Source organism: Siphateles boraxobius, unplaced genomic scaffold, assembly GCF_051911475.1.
Source record: "Siphateles boraxobius isolate OS27281-9 unplaced genomic scaffold, OSU_SipBor_1 24, whole genome shotgun sequence".
Classification (NCBI taxonomy): domain Eukaryota; kingdom Metazoa; phylum Chordata; class Actinopteri; order Cypriniformes; family Leuciscidae; genus Siphateles; species Siphateles boraxobius.
Genome location: NW_027508855.1, coordinates 9,307,759 through 9,332,400, shown reverse-complemented (window position 1 = coordinate 9,332,400; position 24,642 = coordinate 9,307,759). Strand labels below are relative to the sequence as shown.

The following is a 24,642-nucleotide window of genomic DNA, read 5'->3' as shown; positions in this document are numbered from 1 at the left end:
TTATCTCTAAGAGCAACGTATATCCCAGGGAGTCAAAATCAGGGAGCAGACATCCTGTCGAGACAGGGGCTGAGGCCCAGGGAATAGAGACTCCTTCCCCGAGGTGGTGGAGTCAATATCTCAAAAGGTTCGGCTCAGTGGAAGTGGACTTATTCGCGTCTCGAGAGACGATCCACTGTCCACTGTGGTTTTCCCTCACTCACCCAGCCCCGCTGGGGTTGGATGCCATGGTGCAGACGTAGCCGAGGCTGCGTCTGTATCATTGATCTATATAGAATGACTGGATAGCTCATGACGTCATAAACAGTGAAGCCACCGCGCCGCCATATTGGTATTCCCTAGTGAGCTCACGCGTTTCATTGAATCAATAGGAAGTTGTATGATTTGACTGAGAAAAGATTGCCTAAGGAGACATTGTTTTAAAATCTAAAGTCTCCCTGTACTTTCTTACCTGTCAAACACCCTAAGCAGTTAAATTGATATTTGTTTAAAGTCGAAATTTTTTCCTGCTAATTAAAAATTGCATTACATTAAGATGTAGCTAAATCTACTGTACAACAGTAGGCAAATATAATTATTTCAGTCAATTTCTTCAAGCTAAACCAAACTTTTATTTTGACGGGTTGCCGTGAAGACCTTTGAGTTTCTGTGTGTGTTATGATATGACTATAGTTTTTCTCAAATGAAGCGGTAAAATGCACATGAAGTGACTCTCAGATCGGCTCTGTAGAGGAAGTTCATCATGTCCTCATATCGTGAGGCAGCAGAGACTGAAACCTGCGCGAGCGTCACGCGTGCTTCTGTGTGTGTGTGGTAAATTAAACTGCGTGTCTGCGCCATTCATTCCCACAGAGACAAGCAGAACATGCAGGGTTAATAGCCAAGTTTTTTGCGGTTTAATATTCACAGACACTAGTATAATACATCGTGGTGTAGGCTACGTTGGCTAAAGTGCTCCTAGTAAAAAAGTTAGTCTGGAGCCTCGATCGCGCTTAGATAAACACTGAAGCGATTGAAAGCAGCTATTAGTGGGTACAGGGAATATAAGTTACCCGGTACTGTAGAAATGCTGGTATCGTCCCATTTTCAAAATTTCAGTACACCGACTTGGTAACTTAACTTACCGAAGTAACATTACCGGTTCTTTTGACAACACTAGTAGAAGAATTAAGTTACTCTTGCCTCGGAGAAAACAACACAGGAATAGGGACAATTGTACATATAAATTACTACTTATAGGGCTTGAATTACAACCTGTGTGCAGTTTTTCTACATCCTTTTGTGAACATCGTTTTACACTTGTATGCTGCACAGTGGGTCATCTTAAAAGTACCGTCGAAGCTACCAAAATCTGTATAACGCCCGTTGGAGCCCTCTGCTGGTAGAGAATCGTAAGATGGCCGCTCGAACACTTCCGGTGGCTTCACTGCCAAATGGCAGTTTAGAACGTAATGAGCTATCCAGTCATTCTATATAGATCAGTGGTCTGTATGCATTTCCCCCGATCGCTCTGCTCCCGGGAGTTCTAGAGAGGGTCTAGAGAGATTCCCCTCAGGAGGGACCTGCTGTCACAGGCAGGGGGCTCAATGTTTCACCCTCGGCCCGAGTTATGGAAACTGTGGGTCTGGCCCGTGAGGGGGCACAGTACCTAGAGGCCGGCCTATCAGCTGGAGTATTGGAGACCAAACCCAGCTCCAGAGCTCCCTCCACGAGGAAATTGTACGGCTTAAAGTGGAATGTCTTTACCAACTGGTGTAGAGAGCGTGAGGTGGATCCAGTTAACTGCCCAGTGGCTTCAGTTCTGTAGTTCCTCCAAGACCGTTTTTCAGCTGGTCGTACCCCGTCCACACTCAAGGTGTACGTGTCTGCCATTGCGGCTTTCCACGCTACTCTGGGTGATGGACCTCTTGGGAGACAGCAGTTGGTCGTACGTTTCCTCCGTGGGGCCTGGAGGATGAGACCTGCGGCTCGTTCCAGGGTTCCCACATGGGACCTGGCAGTGGTTCTTGAAGGGTTTGCCGAGGCCCCCTTCAAACCATTGGAGTCGGCTGAGGCCAAGAACCTTTCCCTGAAGGTGTTTTTTCTGTTGGCCACTACTTCTCTGAGGAGGGTAGGAGATCTCCAGGCGCTCTCTATATCTAACGGGTGCCTGGAGTTTGCTCCAGGCGACATTAAAGCCATCCTACATCCCAGGCCGGGCTATTTGCCTAAGGTACCATCCAATTCGGCACGGCCTACGGTTCTGCAGGCCTTTCATCCTCCACCTCACGTGACGGCGCATGAGGAGAGACTTCATCTGCTATGTCCTGTCAGAGCTCTAAAAGTCTATATTCAGAGGTCCTCTTCATGGCGGAAGTCGGACCAGTTGCTGGTGTGTTTCGGGTCACCCAAGAAGGGTCTTCCCGCCTCCAAACAACTGGATTGTCCATGCTATTTCTTTGGCCTACCAGGTGCCCAGTTTGCCTTCACCTTTGGCGTGAGGGCTCATTTAACCAGAGGCATGGTGTCCTCTAGAGCCCTTCTCGCGGGGGCCCCGATCCAGGAAGTCTGCGATGCAGCTGGATGGGCCACCCCTCATACCTTTATTAGGTTCTATAGCCTGGACTTTCCGTCAACACCTGGCACTCTCGTGCTCTCGTCCTATGTGTGCCTGTGAGCAGCTTCACACTAGGACAGGCAGGGCGCGTTGTGGCATAGTGGGTACTCGTTCTCCCAAAGTTTCATTCGATGCAGTCCGAGTTCCCTCGAAAGGGAACGTCCTCGGGTTACGACTGTAACCCTTGTTCCCTGAGAAAGGGAACGAGGACTGCGGCCCTTCGCCACGCCTTCCCCTGCCTGGAAGCGCTTGCTTCAACACAGAAGCTGACATCTCATGTGTGCCGGCGTCCTTTATAGCTTCCACTTGTATGCCGTCACACATTACGTCATGACGCAACACCAATGAGAGTTTGGCTTAGTTTAATTCATACTTCAGAGGCGCTACGCTGAGGGGTGTTCCCCCCCAAAGTGTCATTCGACGCAGTCCGAGTTCCCTTTCTCAGGGAACAAGGGTTACAGTCGTAACCCGAGGACGTTTCTAATAAGTAAAATACTAAACAGTCCAATATAGCTAAATAACACAGCAACTTATATATATATATATATATATATATATATATATATATATATATATATAAATATAGAATGCTTGGCCAAAATTGGTTTATGGAATCAGAATAAAATAAAATAAAAAACTGTCTGTAACTGTAAAAAACTGAAACCATTAATACATATTCTGTGCGTATTACAGCTCATTTTAGACCAAGAAAAAAGTTAATTCATAAGATTTAATTAAAATAGAGTTCTGAATAATACATTAGCAAGTAGAAAAACTAAGATCTTTCTCCTCTTCTATAGCAGCTTATGTAAGTGAAGCTTGTTTTTTTTGGTAATTCTACATACATAATGACATTTATACATACATTTGTTATGTGTTTTTTTTATACATACAAATAATGTGACAGAACTAAAAAAAAGAGTTTACTGTTGAAAACATGTGCAGTATGTAATAACAGTGCGTGCGTGCGTGCGTGCGTGCGTGCGTGTGGATCTAAGAATGATCCCAAGAGAATATCAGGCAGAGAGTGTTTGTTAATCTCAATTCAAAGACATGCTCATGTTTATGCGGGACCAGAATTCTCAGCTCCAGAAAGGCTCCTCTGCTCCGGAGAGAATTCCTGCATGAGAACCTGCACACTTAAAGACGAATCTCTTTGCTTTGCAATGTTCTACTGATGTGAACAAGGCGCTCTGAGATAATGTGTACAGTGTGTGTAATGTGTGTGTCTTTTGTAAGAGATAGCGTTTCTCAACAATAGCACAGTGCCCTTGAAGGTGCAGAGTTCATTCTTTCAAAAGAACATGAGCCCGGCAGCAGATAAAGACAGACCTCACTTTCAGATCTTTTTCTCTCTAATTCCGATTTTAATTTTCCAAAGTCTCTTTCTCGCTTTCCTATGCATTACTATGAGGGATTGTAAAAAGGTAAGATCAGTCAAACATCAAAGCATTCAGATTATGTTCCTGTTTCCTCACCGGCTGTCTAATACACACACACACACACACACACACACACAATGCAGAATCCATCATAAATCAGCTCCCAAATCTCTCAAATGCTCTTTCAGCCTTTCATTTTAAAATGTTCTCTTTCTCTTCTTCCTGTGCATGACAGTGTTAGATTGTAGAGTAAACATCAAAGCATATAGATCATGTTTGTTTCATCTCTAGCTGTCAAACACACATGTATACCAGTGGTGTTTTCTCTGCTCTGTTTACCTATGGAGGCAATACAAAAAAAATCACATAATGTTCACAATCATTTAACTAATGGGACTGAATGGGTCAAAGTGGTGAAAAAGGACAGACTAATTACACTCAGACATCACATTCGGTCAAACGGTGTTTAACCAGCACTCAGCTTGGTTAAATTAAAGCATCACCCATGTCTATGATCATCATGACACCTGCTGTGTTCACAGAGGATTTGATAACTAATGGTCTGAATTGAAGGTGAATTTTAACAATAATGATAGCTAAAAACAATTGAAAGACATAAAAGGAATTATTTTAGCATTATTATGAGTTCATTATTTTTTTTATTATTATTCGTTCATTATTTTTTGCATTATTATTAGTTCATTATTTTGAAGCAATATGGGGTTGGTAAAAACACCTAAGATTGATGACACATTAGGTTGATTTCCATCCACATATTTTTATGCAAATATTGGGATATCAATTAAAAAAACACAAAAAAGATAAATAATTTTACACCAATCATTTTTCATTCGGTAAGACGACGTGTACGTAACTTATGATAGAAACAAATCTCAATTGTTTCCTGTAATTTAATTTGAGTGAAAAATCAGTAAAACCATATAAAAACATACCCTACAACTGTTGGGGTGTGGTGCAGGCAGAAGGAGATGAGGAGTCCAAAGTTCCAAAGCAAACTTTTACTTACAATATAAATCATAAAGGTACATAGGAGATGGGCAGAAGGTTCACACACACTTACTACAACGGAGAACGGACCTAGACTGACTGAACAGAAGGGAACTAAATACAAACACATATGAACATTGATTGACAGAACACAGGTGAAACAGATGATGATGATTAACTAAAAACAGGTGATACAGATTAACTGATAATGATGACGACACGTGACATGAAGATAGCCAGACAAGTCCAATGAAACTAAACTAAACAGAACACAACTGTGATGACAACAACGACAAAATTTAAACTATTTTCTGATTTTCACGCACATTCAATTTACAGTTATAAACATGGCTTTTGAAGAGATTATAATAAATAGTATATTTATATTACCATATTTTCTTTTTTAGTTGCTTAAGAGTATGCAATGCTGTTAATTAAACCTGTAACTACATTTAAAATTTGGCAGATGCATGCTTTTATAAACGCTCGACTGTTTGAACTACAGGAAAGTGCAGTGCAACAAATTTGGTGTATAAACAATTTTCAGTCAGAAATTGCGATTAAGTTTCACAAACAATCATACAGAAATGGCAAGTAACAATTAAACATGAAATTTTTAAGTCGGAAAATGTCTCAGTTACGTATGTAACCCTCGTTCCCTGAGTAGGGAACGGAGACATTCCGTCGTGACGACAAATGGGGTTTCGCTTAGAAAGCCTATCGACTTCGAGTATTACAAAACGAGCCAATGGCAAAGAAATGCCATGGGTCTGCGGAATTTGCATAGCATATAAAATGAGGACGCGGGCAACATGCAGATATGTTTCTTCGCTGAGGAGCCAAGACTGAACTCAGGCGATCCCCGGGGTAAAGCGGAAGTGGCAGGAAGACGGAACTTCTCCATTCCCTACTCAGGGAACGAGGATTACATACGTAACCGAGACGTTCCCTTTCGTAGTCACTAGTTCCAGTCTAATCACGCCACCTTCACAGCTGTCTTCCAGTGCCCTGCGTAAGTTTGCGCTCCCTGTCGTGAGACTGGCACGGACGAAGGAATACCAAGGTACACTGTGAAGCAAATGTCAGTGGAAATATGCAAATAATGCCAACCCGAAGGGGGGGGGCTTTGTAAACACATATGACCCATGAGGGGGTGCATAGGAAGAAACACTGGATTGTCCAGCCCGTAGGGTGGAATATTTTAACCCCAGGGGTGGCAAGGTGGCTTGCCAAGGGAAAGACACACGCTCAGAGAGGCTCACAGTGGAAATACACATGTGGGGGTTGCCCAGAGGGGAAACCATGCACACGGAGGCACCAAGCCAACGCACAGGCTTAGACACTGGTCGTCGACGTCAGCAGTGCTGGAGGAACTCAGGGCTTTCAGGAAGCTCACCTGAGGAAATATCTCACGTATCCAGTCAGTGGAGTGAAACGGCGAGCAAGCGAAGACACCTGTGCGGGTCCTAGTACCGGCTGGTTGAAGCGAGTACATGAGAGGACACTGGCTCGAATCGGAGACCGAGAATCTGGCGAATGAGAGGGGTGTCGCCCAGCCTGCAGCTCTGCAGATGTCTGATAGTGAGGTGCATGCGCTAGAGCCCAAGAGGAAGCCACACTCCTGAGGAGTGGGCTTACACACAAAGGGGGCACAGTCGACCTTGCTGCTGGTAAGCCAAAGCAATGGCGTCCACTATCCCGTGAGACAACCTATGCTTGGAGAAAGCCTTTCCCTTCAGCTTCCCACCATAACAGACAAAGAGCTGGTCTGAGGTCGTGAAACATTGCGTTCTGTCTACGTAGGCACGGAGAGCGCGTACTGAACAGAGCAGTGTCAAGGCTGGTTCTGCCTCCTCCAAGGTAGCGCTTGCAGGTTCATCACCTGGGTGGGAACCTTGGGCACATATCCAGGACGGGGTCTCTGGATCACGTGAGAGTAAGCCGGCCCGAAATCCAGGCACGCTTAGTCAACGGAAATGCGTGCAGGTGCCGGGGTCTCAGGATCACGTGAGAGTAGGCCGGCCCGAAATCCAGGCACACTTCGTCAACGGAAATGCGTGCAGGTCCCCTAACCTCTTGAAGGAGGCCAATGCAATTGGGAGCGCTGTCTTAATTGACAGGAACTTAAGCTCCACTGATTGCAGAGGCTCAAGGCAGAGGCAGTTAGAGCCACTGAGAGGTCCCCAAGAGGGAACGAGAGGAGGCAAGGAGGATTCGGTCTCCTCGCTCCTCTCAGGAACCTGACGATCAGGTCGTGCTTTCCCACGGACTTACCTTCGACTGCGTAGTGATGTGCGGCGATAGCGGCAACATATACTTTTAGGGTGGAGGGAGACAGCCTTCGCTCCAACCCGTCTTGCAGGAATGAAAGCACGACACTGATCGGGCATATCCTGGGGTCTTCTCGGGGGAGAAGAGCACCAGTTGACGAAGAGGTTCTACTTCAACGCATAGGCATGTCACGTGGACAATGCACTAGCGGAAGTGAAGGTAGCCACCACCGCTGGTGGTAGGGTGCTCAAACCTGCCCCGTCTTGTTCAGGAGCCACACGTGGAGGTTCAAAGATCTGGACGAGGGTGCCAAAGGGTGCCCCGTCCCTGAGAAAGGAGGTCCTTCCTCAGAGAAATTGGCCAGGGAGGTGCTATCGCGAGGAGTAAGTTCGGAGAACCAGGTCCGGGTGGGCCAATGAGCCGCAACCAATATGACCTGCTCTTCGTCTTCCCTGATCTTGCACAGGGTCTGTGCAAGACGGTTCACTGGGGGAACGCATATTGTCTGAGCGGACTAGTTTGTGTTGACCCTTGAGCAACGCAAGAGAGCGGTGCAGAGCAAGGCGTACTGCCAGCAAATCAAGGCAATTGACATGCTAAGGGCGCTGGGGTCCTGTCCAGGAGCCCGCGGTAGCACCTCCATTGCGCATGGCGCCCCAGCCCGTGGTGGAGGCATGTGTAGAGACAACAACATGCCTGGAAACTCGTTCCAGGGGCACTCAAGCCCTTAGAAACACTGAGGTTCGACCATGGGGTCAAGGTCTGACGTCAGGTCAGAGTAGGTACTCGGAGCGTGCCATGTTGCATGCCTACCTCGGGACTTAGTCGCGAAGCCAGGGCTGAACCGATCTCATATGAGCAACCCGAGCGGCGATGCTGCGGCTGTGGATGCCATATGCCCCAGGAGCCTCTGAAATAACTTCAGTAGAACAGCACTATTGCCCTCAATTTGTCTCAGGCAAGTCAGCAAAGGCTGCGTGGAGAAGGCATCCGAGTCGATAAAGATACAGATAAGTTAAGTTCCGGAGCACTGGGTCCCTGTGTTCGCAAACCTGGTCTCGAGAGTGAGCTCTCGAGACCTGGTCTCACGCGCGCAAGCACGCACACATCACTTTTGAAGTAAAATTTAAAATTGAGGATGCAGTGCATGTAATGCATCGAGATATCGAATTGAACTGAATCGATGACATGATAATCGTAATCGAACGAACAGTGAGACCAGTGTAGGTTCACACCCCTAATACTCTGTGCTGTGTCAGCGAGTTAATAATAATTAACAAACAAATAAGTTAAGTTATAAGTTCAATAAGTTAATACAAACAAACAAATTTGTACTTATTCCCTCACCCAATGAGAATCGATAAGAGAATCGATAAGGCATTGAATCGATAAGCAATATCGATAATGGAATCGGAATCGTTAAATTCTTATAAATTCCCATCCCTAACCCCGTAACCCACCGGATTTCTCTGGGACAATGAAGTAGGGGCTGTAGAATCCGGACCTCATTTCGGCTGGAGGGACAGTCTCGATCGCACCCTTTGCCAGTAGCCTCTCTTGATAGGGGCATTGCCACCGACAATAGTGGAGCAGACTCCCCTGAAGCGGGGAGAAGACCGCACGAACTGAATCACATAGCTGAGCCTGACAGTTTGGGCGAGGCTCCCAAGAAGCGTAATGACCGAACCGGACATGGGTGGCATAGCGGCCCGGTGTGGGGGCTTGGTCATAACCGCATCCTGACAGAGGAGGCTAGGGAAGGACCAGCGTTCCACGGGGGCCTGCTCTGTCAGGGGGAAGAGAGTGGTGCGGCCCGGGGGCGGCACACATTTTCGTCCGAGAACTCTGTGACAGAGAGGAACGAGAGTGGCGAGGCCCGTGGGCGGCGCGCACTGTCATCCGAGAACTCTGTGTGCTGGGAGACAGGAGAGTCAGTTCTTTCTGAGAATAAAGGATTCTCCCGCGGCCCTCCAGCAGAGGAAGGAGTGGCCCTGCTACCAGCCCCTGGAAAGAAATGAGTCTCATCTCTGAGCAGCCCGTCTCAGGAGCGCCACTTAGCCCGGCGTTTACCTTGGCTGGAGAGGGCTGTGACGCCTTCCTGCGGCTTCCTCCATGATACAGCCCGATGAAGGCTGCTGCTGGGGCTGTACGGGAGGGGTGGGAGCCACGGAAGGGCGCTCTCGGCGTTGGGCAGACTAAGGGATCTGAGCCGACGGCGGGGCCGTCTATAATGGATAGTCTCAGTCATCAACCACATCAGCGAAGAGGCCGACCTGGGATATGGGGGTGTCGAGCAAATAAGTCCGCTCGGCATCCTGCACATCGGCCAGGTTCAGCCACAGGTGTCGCTCCTGGACCACATTGGTGGACATCACCTGACCCAGGGATCGTGCGGTCACTTTCGTCACTCGGAGAGCAAGGTCAGTGGCAGCGTGCAGCTCATCAAAGAGCCCTCGTGCATTTCCCTGAGCATCTGGGCCTGGTAGACCAGCAGAACGGCCATGGCATTCAGTGAGGCGGCTGCCTGTCCTGCGGCTCTATAGGATTTCGCCACAAGCGTAGACGAAAAAACTACAGGCTTCGGATGGGTGCTTAGAGTCGGCGCGAGAAAAAGAGGACACAGTAGCATCACAACAGAGCGTTCAACCAGGGGAACCCCAGACCCCAGTGTACCCATGGACAGCGGCCCCATCGAGGGGAGGAAAGGCGGAGGAGATCAACGAGGGATCGCGACATGGGGGTCTTCCGGGATTTTGAGACCTCCACATGCACATCCGGTAAAAAAGGTATTGGGATTGGATGCCGACGGGTGTCAGCGGCCACACCCAAAGAACAGTCATCCAGCAGCAAGCGCTCAGGACAGAATCCGATAGTCGTGGCGGCCCGGGAATGCATGGCCGTCATCTCAGGATCCAACACGACAATGCCATATGCACACCCGAAGGTGGCAGCACTGCCGAATCTTCACTTCCTTAAGATTCTTGCCCGCCCTGTGATGCTGCAATGGACATCAGATCCGATTCTGGAATGTCAAAGGAAACCCGCGGGGAGTCCGAAGATGGGCCCGCGGGCATCCCGAGATCGCTCACGGGATGCATCACTGAAGAGGGGAGCATGGGCAGAGGATGAATCGTCGGCGTTTTATTCCACACCATCATCCTCAGGTCACCCTGTCCACCAGCCGAAGTTAAACCTCTCGTGGTGGATGTAGGTCGAGGTGTGTAAGAGGGTACTCTCTCTCTAATGAGATCATTGAGTCTCGACCGTAATGACGTGATGGTCATGTTCCCGCAGACAGAATATGAGTCATCCACAAACGCCGCTCTAGCGTGATCAAGCCCAAACATGCAGATCAGAGAATGGGCCCATCAGAGTCGTGAGTCCTTTTTTTTTTTTAAAAAGACGTGCCGGGTACAAAACTCTTTTGTGAGAGGAAAAAACTCAGCGGATGTTGAAGCGAGCAGGGAGAAACGTACTCACTGGCAGATCACGGCAAATATCAGCAGGCAGTGTGAACTCGCTGGAGATCGCCATCATACCAACAATGGAGAGTTGCGCGTCTCGCAGAGTGAAGTCAGAAATGGCTGTGGAGTGAAGAGATACTCTTGGCTCCGAAGCGAAATAATATCTGCACGTCCTCCTTTTATACCCACGAGGTGGGGCGGAGATACGCTATGCAAATTCTGCAGACCCATGGCATTTCTTTGTCATTGGCTCATTTTGTAATAGCCTACTCGAAGACGATAGGCTTTCTAAGCGAAACCCCATTCGTCGTCACGACGGAACTCGTAGTGACTACAAAAGGGAACTGAAACATTATCTTCTTTCTCCAACAACGCAGATTTATTTACTTCTTTGAAAAATTACTTTTTACAGTGTATATAAGCATTGTACATTGGACCGAAAATGCCAAAAGCCGAGGGAAATGTGCCTCCTCATGTCACAAACTTACCACAAGCCACTGACACTGATGTAAATATATATATATATATATATATATATATATTAGTGGTGGGCCGTTATCGGCGTTAACGTGCTGCGTTAACGTGAGACTCTTATTGGGCGATAAAAAAAATATTGCCGTTAATCTATTCTCAAAGATGGGTTGGGAGCTGTGTCTAGACTACGCAAGCTATGATGACTTTCACCTTGATATTTTAGCGCGGAGAACAGGTTCTAAGTTTTACGAAGCATCGATATTGTATGCCCTCGACGTTAATGATTCCTCTTATCGATGCTCCTGCTCTGAGTCCCAGCCATAATACAGACCGTGAACTAACAACTTTCCCTTTTGTCCTTTATCGGGCACCATAGCGCGACGTCCTATACGCATCTGTGCGTCATTCATGATGTCAAAGCGATTTGAGGAGAGGAGGTAAACATGGAGGAGTGGAAAAGACTATCTAAAGCTTGGCTTCATTTTACTAAACGAGACAAATTATGCTGTTTCCTGTTTGCAATAACAGGGTTTTTCCTGCATTGAATTTTTTTTAGCGCCTGCCAAAGCGAATTTTTGTCCCGCCAAACTCTTATTTGATCGGTGAGTAATGTAGATGAACTGCTGCACTTGTGAAGGGGCACATGTTTAACTGAAAGAACGAGCAGAGAGAGAGAGAGAGACCCAGTCGCGCGCGCACTCTCTCACTTCGGAGCCAGGCGACTTCACCATCTCCACACTAAGCGCTGTCTTGCTCTCTCTCCCTCACACATATTAACCAAAATAAATCGACACGATGTTTAAAGGTCGGAAGACCAAAGTTTCATGTGGAGCATTCGGAGATTTTGTTTTCCTGAATTACCGCTGGGTGTAAATTGTGCTAAAATAAGTTACCTTATCTTCTCTGAAAAGCATTCCACACATTCAGCTGACAGTCTCAAGTACCACCTAAACGCAAAGCATCCCTTAGCTAATGCGGTAGATGCCGGGCCAAGCACTGATGTAGCGCAGGGGAAGACTTGTCGTCAAACTACTATGTTTGAGTGCAACCGAGGCAAGCCCGTCAGCACAGCTCTATCAGTTAGTAAACCCAAGTACATCTGATTGAACATGATTTATTTTCATCACCAATTATCATAGTAGAACAGCTTTCTCAAGCAGTTTGTGATGCATTTTGGAAACAGGAGATGAGCCCCTGGTCTAAAGTGAGTCTTTGAGAACGGGTTTCTCAAGCCAGGTGGGCTTGAGAAACCCGTTCTCAAAGACTTACTTTTATGCATTATTTGGGTAGCACACATATTCTGAATGCCTTCGGCAGAGTTCAAATGAGCCATTTTAATCTAGATTAATCTAGATTAATCCCAAGATTCCAGTGAGAATAATCTAGTTTAAAAAATGTTGTCTATGCTCACCACTAATATATATATATATATATATATATATATATATATATATATATATATATATATATATATATATATATATATATATATATGGTTGTTGGCATGGTTTGCATGGTTGTTGGTGCCAGACGGGCCGGGCTGAGTATTTCACAATCTGCTCAGTTACTGGGATTTTCACACACAACCATTTCTAGGGTTTACAAAGAATGGTGTGAAAAACATCCAGTATACAGCAGTCCTGTGGGTGAAAATGCCTTGTTGATGCTAGAGGTCAGAGGAGAATGGGCCGACTGATTCAAGCAGATAGAAGAGCAACTTTGACTGAAATAACCACTCGTTACAACCGAGGTATGCAGCAAAGTATTTGTGAAGCCACAACACGCACAACCTTGAGGCGGATGGGCTACAACAGCAGAAGACACCACCGGGTACCACTCATCTCCACTACAAATAGGGAAAAGAGGCTACAATTTGCAAGAGCTCACCAAAATTGGACAGTTGAAGACTGGGAAAATGTTGCCTGGTCTGATGAGTCTCGATTTCTGTTGAGACATTCAGATGGTAGAGTCAGAATTTGGCGTAAACAGAATGAGAACATGGGTCCATCATGCCTTGTTACCACTGTGCAGGCTGGTGGTGGTGGTGTAATGGTGTGGGGGATGTTTTCTTGGCACACTTTAGGCCCCTTAGTGCCAATTGGGCATTGTTTAAATGCCACGGCCTACGTGAGCATTGTTTCTGACCATGTCCATCCCTTTATGGCCACCATGTACCCATCCTCTGATGGCTACTTCCAGCAGGATAATGCATCATGTCACAAAGCTCGAATCATTTCAAATTTGTTTCTTGAATATGACAATGAGTTCACTGTACTAAAATGGCCCCCACAGTCACCAGATCTCAACCCAATAGACCATCTTTGGGATGTGGTGGAAATGGAGCTTCGTGACCTGGTTGTGCATCCCACAAATCTCCCTCAACTGCAAGATGTTATCCTATCAATATGGGCCAACATTACTAAAGAATGCTTTCAGCACCTTGTTGAATCAATGCCACGTAGAAATAAGAGTTCTGAAGGCGAAAGGGGGTCAAACACAGTATTAGTATGGTGTTCCTAATAATCCTTTAGGTGAGTGTATATACACACACAGCATCATAAAAGAGTTCCCAAATGTCAAAGACACATGAGTGTTTTACTACTGTCTCATTCTTGTCTTTTCTACTTCTCACTCTCCCGTCTTCCTTTCATTCTTTTCCTGAGGTGCATTTTATTGAATTTCAAACAGCAGCTTGTCACTGCACCATATCGGAGTCAAAGGAACAGGTGCGTATATGCGTATGACTCTAAAATTTCAATTGCTTTTTTTCCATTTTGTTTGTTTTTCACCCCACTGTGATGCTGTGTTTGAATAGCCGCATGCAGCACATTGCTCAGGTTTGTAGCCTTTAGAGAGCGAGCGCCTCTGCTCTGCTCTGTATTCCACCGCTGCCGTCCTCTGCTCTCCTCATGCTCCACCGAGAGAGATGGATCATTAAGGTCTGGCTGAGGAAAATCTCATTTATGAGAAGACACGGTTTCTTTGATCTGAGTGTGCACGTGTGAGTGCGTGGAGCTGAGAATTTATGGGTGAATGCATACATGTATATCATGTTTTCTTTTATTGTTTTTAAAAGTCTCACACTAGTTCCCCATATTCCTGTTAAAAAAACAACAACTCAAAGCCACCATGTTATCCTGATATCAACCCTTATTTTAGGGAATCAACCAAATATGAATTGGCTCCGCCTCCACTCACTCACACCAGCTCAGAGATCCACTCGCTGACGATCACACGTTGACGTGATTGATTATAATGTAGTTTGTGATGTCAAAAACACCAGTGATTTCAAACTGTGTTTTTGAGACTGTGTTTGAAAGACAAAAGCCTTCCAAAGACATACAGTAGTAATACATTGCTAAGTGACTCACTTAGTGATAATTAAAAGAATTGAAATGTGTTGATTAGATTTGCAGTGTGGAGAAAATTCTCCTGTGGTCAAATGCTATGTGGCTCTCTATTTTACATGTAATTATAGTTACATGTAATTTTATTTTAAATATTTGTATATACAGGCTGACTGTTATGTGTGTGCAAATCCACATCACCTATAAATGTGGTATGCTTTTTATGCTTTTTTTAAAATAAATTTGTAAAAGATTAATTGGGGATAATCATAAAATTATGAACAACGTACCCCTATTTTGTGAGTAATATGTCATCATGTAATCAATAAAAATTTAACTATAATCTGATTATGAGCATTTTAAAACAGAATATAATCTAATTACAAGTACTTGATTTTAGGAATGTGATTATGTAATCCAGATTGCATATAATCAGTTACTGCCCAGCACAGGTTCCATGGAGGGAAAAAATGCATTTGGAACAACATGAGAGTAAATGATGACATTATCTTCCTGGTGGTGGTATCAAAGAGATAGTGAAAAACCTTCTAATGAAGGGGATTGCCATGTTTAGGATATTTCTGATGACTGCATGTTGGTGTCAGTGTGTTGTGTTAGAGTGTGATTTGGTGTGTTTGGGACTTTGAAATGGTCAAACATAATACAAATGATTAGCCATTAGTTTTGTGTATGTGTGTTTCATAATTATTGAGCTTTGGATAATGGATAAAAATGCTAAAAGCATATTTTAGATAAGGAGAAAAGCATAAAAACAGTTGCAGAATGTGAGCCGAGCTCTGGGCTAATTTTAACACAAAATGACAGTTAAAACAGAGGGACCATGAGATCCAATAGTGGAAGAATATTTGGATAGAGCAGCACACTGTATTAAATGAAGGTCGGCAAGTTTATCTTAGTTTTGTTTTGCTTGAAACTTGGTTTGCCATAACTTAGAGAATGGGGAGGTTTTGTGGCATAGAGAAGAGTGACATTACAGTGTCACAATTCTCATGTGTGGAAGACTGCTGCTCCTCATCCATCTCTCTCTTTCTCTCTCTCTCTCTCTCTCTCTCTCGCTCTCTCTCTCTCTCTCTCTCTCTCTCTCTCTCTCTCTCTCTCTCTCTCTCTCTCTCTCTCTCTCTCTCTCTCTCTCTCTCTCTCCCTCTTTCTTTTTCACCTTTCGTGCTAACACAATTTCCTCTCACACAATCCTCCTTCAGGCTTTCCTCTCTTCGAGAGAATGGGCAATCGCTCCTCTTCCCTGTTAATGATTATCTCGCAGTAATTTTTAAGCTTGATAGTTTTCTGTCGGAATAAAGAGAATTCATGACTTTTAACCATAACAAGATACAGGTTCTGTCATGATTATTCAAAAAACTACCCATTCCATTTTTCATTTGCATTTCAGATTGGCTCTGAGATTCAGGGATGCATCAGAGGCAATTTTTACAGCTGATTAGCTATTTATAGTCCATTTGTCCTGCATCTATTTAAATACATAGATGTATGCTGGGTCTACATTGAATTAAGAACAGCACTTTCCACAGAACCACTCCCTAACCTTTCAAATACGCCACATATTCTGGTGATCTTCCTATTTATTGATCCATCTATCTGTCAATCCTCTTGGTGGATATTATGTACAGATATCCAGGTCATATATTAAACACGCAGTGTACTGTATCCCAACATGCTCATGTTACAACAAAATTTCAACATTAATGCAGGTAACATTTCAAGTTATTACTGTTGAGAGCACTAAAACTTTTAAGCAATAGTAAAGTAAGACAATATAGGGATGCACTAATAATATTATATATAACATTCAATACCAATAAGCCAATTTTTCTATGTTATGGCTGAATTCATTATATTTGCCCAAAATACATTTAAAGGGATACTTCAGCTCTGGGAAGATGAATGTGTATTTAATAGTGGTCATTTATATAGTAGAAATGTGAAATTATTTTTGAAATTGAAGCATTCTAGACAGAAAAGGCAGAAAATGTATTTTTTACTCATGTGGCTAAAAGACAACAACTCCCAGAATGCACTTGCTTTGCTGCCCTTATGAGGCCAGGCCACTCCCAAACCACGCCTACAGGTTACAGACGGCAGTATCCGAAAAAATTCTCCACACATTCTCTAGGCTAATACATACTCTAGTAACAGTAAAGGTTTATAAAAAGAACCACAACCAATGCGAGTTATAACTGTTAATTAAAAAAATAATTAATATTAACACTTTTACACTCAAAGCTCTTCCAGAGCTTCAGCTGTTTCCTTATTCACAGTATTGCCGGTCAGGAGCGGGACATCTCCGTCTTATATCCTGGACAACACAGGTGGGCAAAACGTGACGATAGCCTTTACCAAGTCTCTCGCCTTGCAGGAGCCTTTCCATAAAGTGCGGTAGGCTGTTAGGCGATATTGTGTACAAAACAGTAAGCACAACGTTAGCAATGCGAACTATTTGCACATACAGTATGCTATCATAGATGTAAATCTAACAACAATAGCTCAGCTGACTACGCGGGAAGAACATTGTGATGATAATGCCGGGTGTCCAAACTCTGTACATCACGTCTTGGTAAAAAAACAACTCACTTTACACTAAGCCGTCCGTTTGTCCCTGTGGGCTTTGGCTGGCGTTTCCAATTTATCTCGTCCAGAAGAAAATGGCATCGCTGAAATTCGCGACAGCAATAGGACTCTCTATCTCTTTCCATAGGCGCACAGCGAAAGCACTGACACCATCAGTCCGCACCATCTCGAGTCTGGCCGGGCTCGAGTCAGGTCTTGCTCCCCTGCTGCAGCAGCTGCTCTGGCCACCTCTTGTTCCTCCATCTCCCAACTCTTCATCGCTGTATTGCGGCTCGTACAGGTAGCCGCAAGCATCAGATTCGCGCAACAGATCTTCGAAATCCCCTTCTGCCATTTCAACTTCAAAACTACCTTCCGCCATCGATTAGCCTACTATACAAACTTTCTACACAGAGCAAGAGCATGTTAGCTCAGCTTCTACAGAAAGATGGCTGACACTATCTTTACATTCTGTGAGTGAGATCCCGACCCATATGGGCGTGGTGAAAACATGCCGAACTAGCTACTAATTAGCACGGTAATTTGAAAATACTACTGGTTTTCTACTGACACAAAGCTTAATGCTAAATCCTGAAGTATCCCAAAATAAAACAATAAACACTAATAAACAATTGTTTTAAATGCTACAAGTAAATTTAGGAAGCACAACAATGTAAATGTACAGTATGAACAATGGATAATAATTTTGAGATTTGCTAAATATTGCATTTAACACTGATAAATCATTAAATAATTAGTGTTTTTATAGATTGCCTTTAAGAGAATGTTAGATGACAGGTGATCTAAATGTAAGATTAGGGTAAATAAGCATGCGCAATTAAATCTCCGATATGAGCCGTATTGGGAGAAAAATCTAATATCGTCAATAACCAATATATAATGTATCTGTCACGGAGAGTGATGAAGCAGACAGGTGAGTGAAATATAACAGATGTTTATTGAACAGAAGCACGGAAGTCAGCAGATGTACTGGTGAGTAGAACACAATGATGAACAGATGAATGGAACTTAGCTGATGGATAATAGTAATGTCCTTCACAGGTGGAGATCAGAACGAGCAGGATGGTGACAATGATGATGGTCTTTGGAGATGATCGAAGGTTTGAGGAACAGGATTTGGATGATGAGGATAGCAGGTAAGTGGAACAGGTAAGGTTTGCGGGAGAGTCTGTGTGTCCATAAAAAGACGAGATCAGACACGCATGTGAGGTGCAATAGAGAGTTTTAAGGTGACAAGGTGCAGGTGTGGTGAATCAGTACTCAGGGGAGAGGGAACAAGTGGGCGGAGTCTGTAGATCTGGTTGAGCAGTGACAGTACCTCCTCCTCCATGGGCAGCTCTTGATGGATTGGTGGAAAGATGGTGATGACGACGATGAGGTCTACCACGACCCCTGGGAGCTGGACGATTTGGATGTTCGGTGTAAAATTGGGTGAGGAGTGCTGGGTCGAGGACACCATCACGTGGGACCCATGACTGTTCCTCTGGTCCGAAGTCCTTCCAGTCGATTAGATACTCTAATCTGGCACCACGTCGTCGAGAATCCAGAACGTTTCGAACCCGGTAGATAGGTTCCTCTTCGGCTAGGTTGGGAGGAGGAGGTACATCGGCATCACCGAGATCTGTGGGAGGAAGGAGAACAGGTTCAGACTTTTTGTCTGGGTTGATACAGCGGAGTAGTAGTAGTACGACGACAATCAGCTTGTGTCTTGTGTCTCCGTACTGCCTGTTGGAGATGCACGTGAGCTGAGTTCCATACCCTCTCGCTCTGCTCGAACCAGTGGTTGACAGCTGGAACATTTGAGGGCTCACCCGTCCAGGGCAACAGCGGTGGTTGGTATCCTAACATACACTGGAATGGGGTGAGCCCCGTGGTGGATTGACGAAGAGAATTTTGTGCATATTCAGCCCAGAGGAGGTACTGGCTCCAGCTGTCCTGGTTCTGATGGCAATAGGACCTCAGGTATCTCCTGATCTCTTGGATCTTGCGCTCAGTCTGGCCGTTGGTTTGAGGATGGTATCCTGAGGAAAGACTTACGGAGACTCCCAGGAGTTTGAAGGCCTGCCATACTCTGGAGATAAACTGGGGGCCACGGTCGGACACTATATCAGAGCTTGAAATTAACTTTTTTACTTGGTAGCACTAGTGCTCCCAACTTCAAAAAGTTAGGAGCACCAGCAAAAATTTAGAAGCATTCACCAAATTTGACGTTTAGCTCTGCCAGTAGAGTGGAACGACCGGCAGCATTCTGGTGACTAAAAGCCTTAATAATCAAACCTGATTTGTTTGCCACACACTTGTCCCTGCATTTTTTGTGCTTGGCACTCTCTGTGTTTAACTAAGCTCTCGCGATTAAAATGTATTGGTTTTCGGTGGTGGCCGACGGACACTGTCATCCTTTCTTGCCCTGTTTTTTTTTTTTTTTTTAAGGCTGTGATTTTACCACTGGATGTCATAGCTTCGTAAAATAAAATCCTTCTTTGCTAAACCTAATAATTATTTTGGTGTATAATTATATCAATATCAAAAATTAGTATAAAAAAGTAGCATTAAAAAGTTTATTTTAACTAATAGTCTAATTTTCTATATACAATCGAATACAATTAGAAGCTAGCTAACAACAACTTGATTTGCACTTTTTTTCTGGTTTCACCTCACTCCAGTCTAAACTAAAAGTTTTTTTAAGTCTTCTTCACATTGTCATATAAATAACCTAAAACTACTGTAGTTTATTATGGTTAAATCTTCCTAACCACTCTTACTAAAAATAAATGGGGTAAGTACACTTGCATTCTCATTTTAAGAGGTGTTCTGAGTAAATGTGGTTTGATTTGTTAACATTAGTTAATGCATTAGGCTAACTAACATTAACCACACTGTAAAATGTAATAGCTTTCCTGACTCACATTTACTTAGTTAACTTTACTCACTACTATAAAATACATATTTCTTACAAGGTTTTTTTGAGTTATAGTAAATTGCAGTGTGAAAATAACAATTTACTCAAATGTTTAATTGAAGCTTACTTGAAAAACCAAGTAGCAAAAAAATAATGAAATGACGTTACCAAACCAGTGAGAGGCAGCAGTGCATTAAAGCGTGCCTAATGTGCAGAAAAAAATAAAGAAGAAGAAGCGGCCTTGTGAGAGCGCATGCGCGATAGAGTCTGCCTATTCGGCGCCAATTTTGCAGCTGAGGAAACTGGAAAGACGTTGAGAGACTGCGTTTATCTGGAGCTTAATTTTGTTTTTGGAACTACAATAAGGTAAGTAACTTTAAACTTGTGTGTGAATTTTTTTTTTTTTTTACTGTCTGTCGCTTATTTTTGCTTTTCATCTTAATGTGTACCAAATTATTTTGATATTATTCGGAGCTTACAGATTGTGGTTCGACCTGTTTTTTTTGTAAAACGATCAGGTAACGTTAACTTACCACAACGGTTCCTGGATTTAAATTGTCCAAAAAGTATTAGGAATTATTATTTTCTATTTTACTGTTTCCCTGATGCATTCTCCTCTGTCTGAATTGGCTTACCATTTATTAACGTTACTAATATGTTGAAATGGCGCACATTTACAGTAACTTAGGTAACCGCAGCTTATGCAGAGACGAATTTTATGATATTTGTCAGTATTTGTGACTTCACAACAGCATTAGTACTATACTATTATTGAAATTCAGAATGTAATGCAAGCACTGTAAAGGTTTCTTTTCTTTTTTTACTCAATCACAACTGCCTTATTTCACTGCTTATTTAATGAGCCATATTTTAACAAGATGACAAACTTAGTAATCGTAAGTGAATTTAAACTGAGTAATGGTAATATCAAATTAACGTTTTTATTGTTTTATTTGCACACCATTACTGAAAGTAACGTTAATCAGTGGAAACACTGTTTTTGTCTGTACTGAGGTAACTTACCTATTTAAAGGTATATTTTCTGTAATGCTTGAAGAACATGCATATCAAGGAATGTGTCTGTTATGGAAGCGTTTCCGCCGCTGAATAAAAAATTAAATAATTGCGACTTTTTTTATCTCACAATTGACAATATGAAGTCAGAATTGTGAGAAATAAAGTAGCAATTGCGTGTTATAAAGTCAGAATTGCGTCATATAAAGTCGCAATTCTGAAAACAAAGACAGAAGTGTGACTTTTTATCTCACAATTCTGACTCTTTTTCTCACAATTGCGAGTTTACATCTCGCAATTCTGACTTTATAACACATAATTGCGAGTTTATATGTCGAAATTCTGACATCTTTTCTCAGAATTGTGAGATATAAACTCGCAATTGCGAGTTATCAGGCCAATTTTAAGGGGGAAAAAAGACCAACTTTTTTTCTCCCTCAGAATAGTTTAAATCTCACAATTCTTACTTTATATCTCACAATTCTGACTTTATATCTCGTAATTCTGACTTTATAACACGCAATTCTGAGAAATTAGGTCAGAATTGCGAGATGTAAACTCGCAATTGTGAGAAAAAAAGTCAGAATTGTGAGATAAAAAGTCGCAATTACCTTTTTTATTTTTCATTCTGTGGCGGAAACAAGCTTCTATAGTCTGTAATCTTGCAAAGCAGAACTTAATTATTATTATTTATTTTTTTTAGAAGTACTTCTGGCAGCTTGCCTCCTGAGTGGCGTTCAAAGCACAGGTCTTGATACACTGGTAAGGACTTTTCCTTTAAAGAAGTCAAAATAGATCAGTGTGTAACAGACAGTGTTTACTTCGCTGCACTTTATGTTTTTTTGGGAGACTAAAGGTATGTTTTCTGTAATGCTTGAAGAACATGCATATCAAGGAATGTGTCTTTAATCTTGCAAAGCAGAACTTAATTATTATTATTTTTTTCAATTTTTTTTTAGAAGTCCTTCTGCCTGCTTGTCTCCTGAGTGGCGTTCAAAGCGCAGGTCTTGATACACTGGTAAGGATTTTTCCTTTACAGAAGTTAGAATAGATCAGTGTGTGACAGACAGTGTTCACTACACTGCACTTTATATTTTTTTGGGAGACTAAATCGACATATATGTCAACTTCAAATAATTTCTTGCAGATGCAGTGGAACTGTAAGCATTGTATTTTTACTGCAAACAAAAGAGGGCAGTTGTTAAAACATTATCGTCTAAAACATGGAGGCTTCACTCGGCAACAGCCAATACCTTGTCTTCATATGGATTGCTTGTGCTCTTTCAAATCTTTTAACGCACTCAAAGTCCACTTATCTGTTTGGCACTCTCAATCAGACAGACAAGCAAGTGAACCCAAAGTTGCGTTTCACTGCCAATTATGCGAGTATGTGCAGCCCTGCACTGAAGCTGAGTTTTTTTAATCATGCCTTGGCACATTTCCCTGTTGTAATATTTTTATTGTTTGGTTTCATTCAGGTATGTGATGTCGATGAAGCCTGGGCACACGTATCAGTTGGGCTGCTGACTGTCATGGATGAAGAAGCTCTTTCTCCAAATAAGCTATACCTTTGCCCAGTGTCTACTGCAATTATTCTGGAGGGAGGTATCGTGATGGATAACTTGCAGAACCTGCCTCAGGCCATTTAAGTCTTGTTTGGGCTGTCTTATGCTTTGAATTTGGACTACCCAAAAGACATGAAAAACACTCTTAATTTTATTCAAAAAGTGATGCTTGGTCTGGGACAGAGCAAACTCCCACCAAAACTACAATCTCTTAAAAATCTCCTGATGAGTTAGAATGTAATCGTAATCAAATGAGTGATGATGTTTGGCATTAGATTTTTTTATGAAAGTGGAAATAGATTAATTGATTTATAAGCAAGTTAAGCAAGGTTTTTAAGCAAGTTAAGTAAGGTTTATAAGCAAGTTTAGAGGCTGCCAGTGTATTAATTTTTAAAGTGCATGTGTGTCAGAGACATTTCTTTTTCATTGTTTAATGAATTTAGCCACTTTGTGCACTTGTTAGGCCTATAGCTAGTTTTACTCCAAAGTGTTATTGATAAAAGTGAGTTATTGCCATTTATTGAATTGGTAAAGCTGTACTGTAAAAGGTTTTTATAAAAAAAAGAGAAAAAACAGAAAGTGACTTAAATATTTAGAAAAATACAAAGAAAGTTGTATGGACCACCCCTGTCAGTTGTTAATAAAACAAATATAATAAATGTACCTTTGAACTGTATCATTGCCTTAAATTTATTTGTCCAGCTTTAAATGTTATCTTTGTAAAATTGTGTACCTATTCTCAATGATTTATAATAGACAATAGATCTATTAATCTACACTTAAGTTATTGGAGTAAAGCTTACTTGTTATTTTTAAGGCAATCGGTTTGCATGGTTTTAACAAGTAAACTGAATTGCTTTTGAAGTAAAGTAAACTCAGTAATTCCAAGTTGTATGCAGAAAACATCAGAGTTAACACAACTAGCATAAATTAGTAGTTAGGAATAATCACAAAGTATATTTTACTTGAAATTATTTAGTTGTTAAAAATAGTAATTCTGGGTAGTCTATACTAAGAAAAGTACATCTAAAGTAAAGTATCAAGTATACTCTACAAATTTGTTTTAAGTTACTAGAACTCTCTTGTAAGTGTACAATACTAGACAGACACTTGTTAGTACTACAGACTATTCCTGTTTCACTTTACTCGTTTTTTTCAAGGCAATCGGTTTGCATGCTTTTTTTAAGTAAGGTTTACAAATTGGATTTTACAGTGCATGTCCATGAGCAATACATTTATTACTGTATTTATTCATCTTTGTTAATCTTAATTAATAAAAAATACAGCTGTTCATTGTTTGTTCATGTTACTTCACAGTGCATTAGTGCAACTAATGTTAACAAATACAACTTTTGATTTCAATAAGGCTACTATTAATAGTGAAATTAACATTAACAAAGATTAATAAATGCTGTAGAAATTAAGTTTATTAATAGTTAATGTTAACTAATGTAGTTAACTAGAGTTTAATAAATTGAACTTTATTGTAAAGTGTTACCGATTCAGACGTCTTGTGAGTTCAGTTAGACAGATCAGTTCTTTTAACCGTTCACCCCTTAACTGTTTCTATCCAAATATCACTTCTGTCACTAAATATGAAACCTCGAGACTCAGACCTTTCTGACCATGTTTTGTCAGGATTAGAAAAGGTTTTGATAATAAATTATGAAAGATGATGCCCAAAAGGGGAGGGGCCTAATGCAATAATTTAGAATACCGTTTCTATGGTAACGCAACGTCCAATTTCAAAACGGTTTTCACAGGATGAATTCTGAGTTTGTAAGCTTTCAAATGATACCTAATTTATAACTACTAAAATATGTGATGTAATAATAAGAAAAAATTATATATATATATAATACTTTTTAGAGGACTTTTACTTTACTATTGACAAATACTAGATTATGTTTTATTATGAACTTTTAGCATTAAAAAACAAAGTTTCAATAATTAAAAGTGTGTGCGTCGACTTTTTGTGACAAAGGTCAGAAACTCCTGTAATGATGTCGACTTTTTGA

At 42.4% G+C, this 24,642-nt stretch overlaps 1 long non-coding RNA gene across 1 annotated transcript; it reads left to right on the top strand.

Moving 5' to 3' along the window:
* Window positions 1–21,903: 21,903 nt before the first annotated feature.
* Window positions 21,904–23,300, top strand: LOC143748534 (uncharacterized). The gene is made up of 2 exons (XR_013206814.1): window positions 21,904–22,077; window positions 22,538–23,300. It is a non-coding gene; the product is annotated as an uncharacterized LOC143748534 (long non-coding RNA).
* The last annotated feature ends 1,342 nt before the right edge of the window (window positions 23,301–24,642 follow it).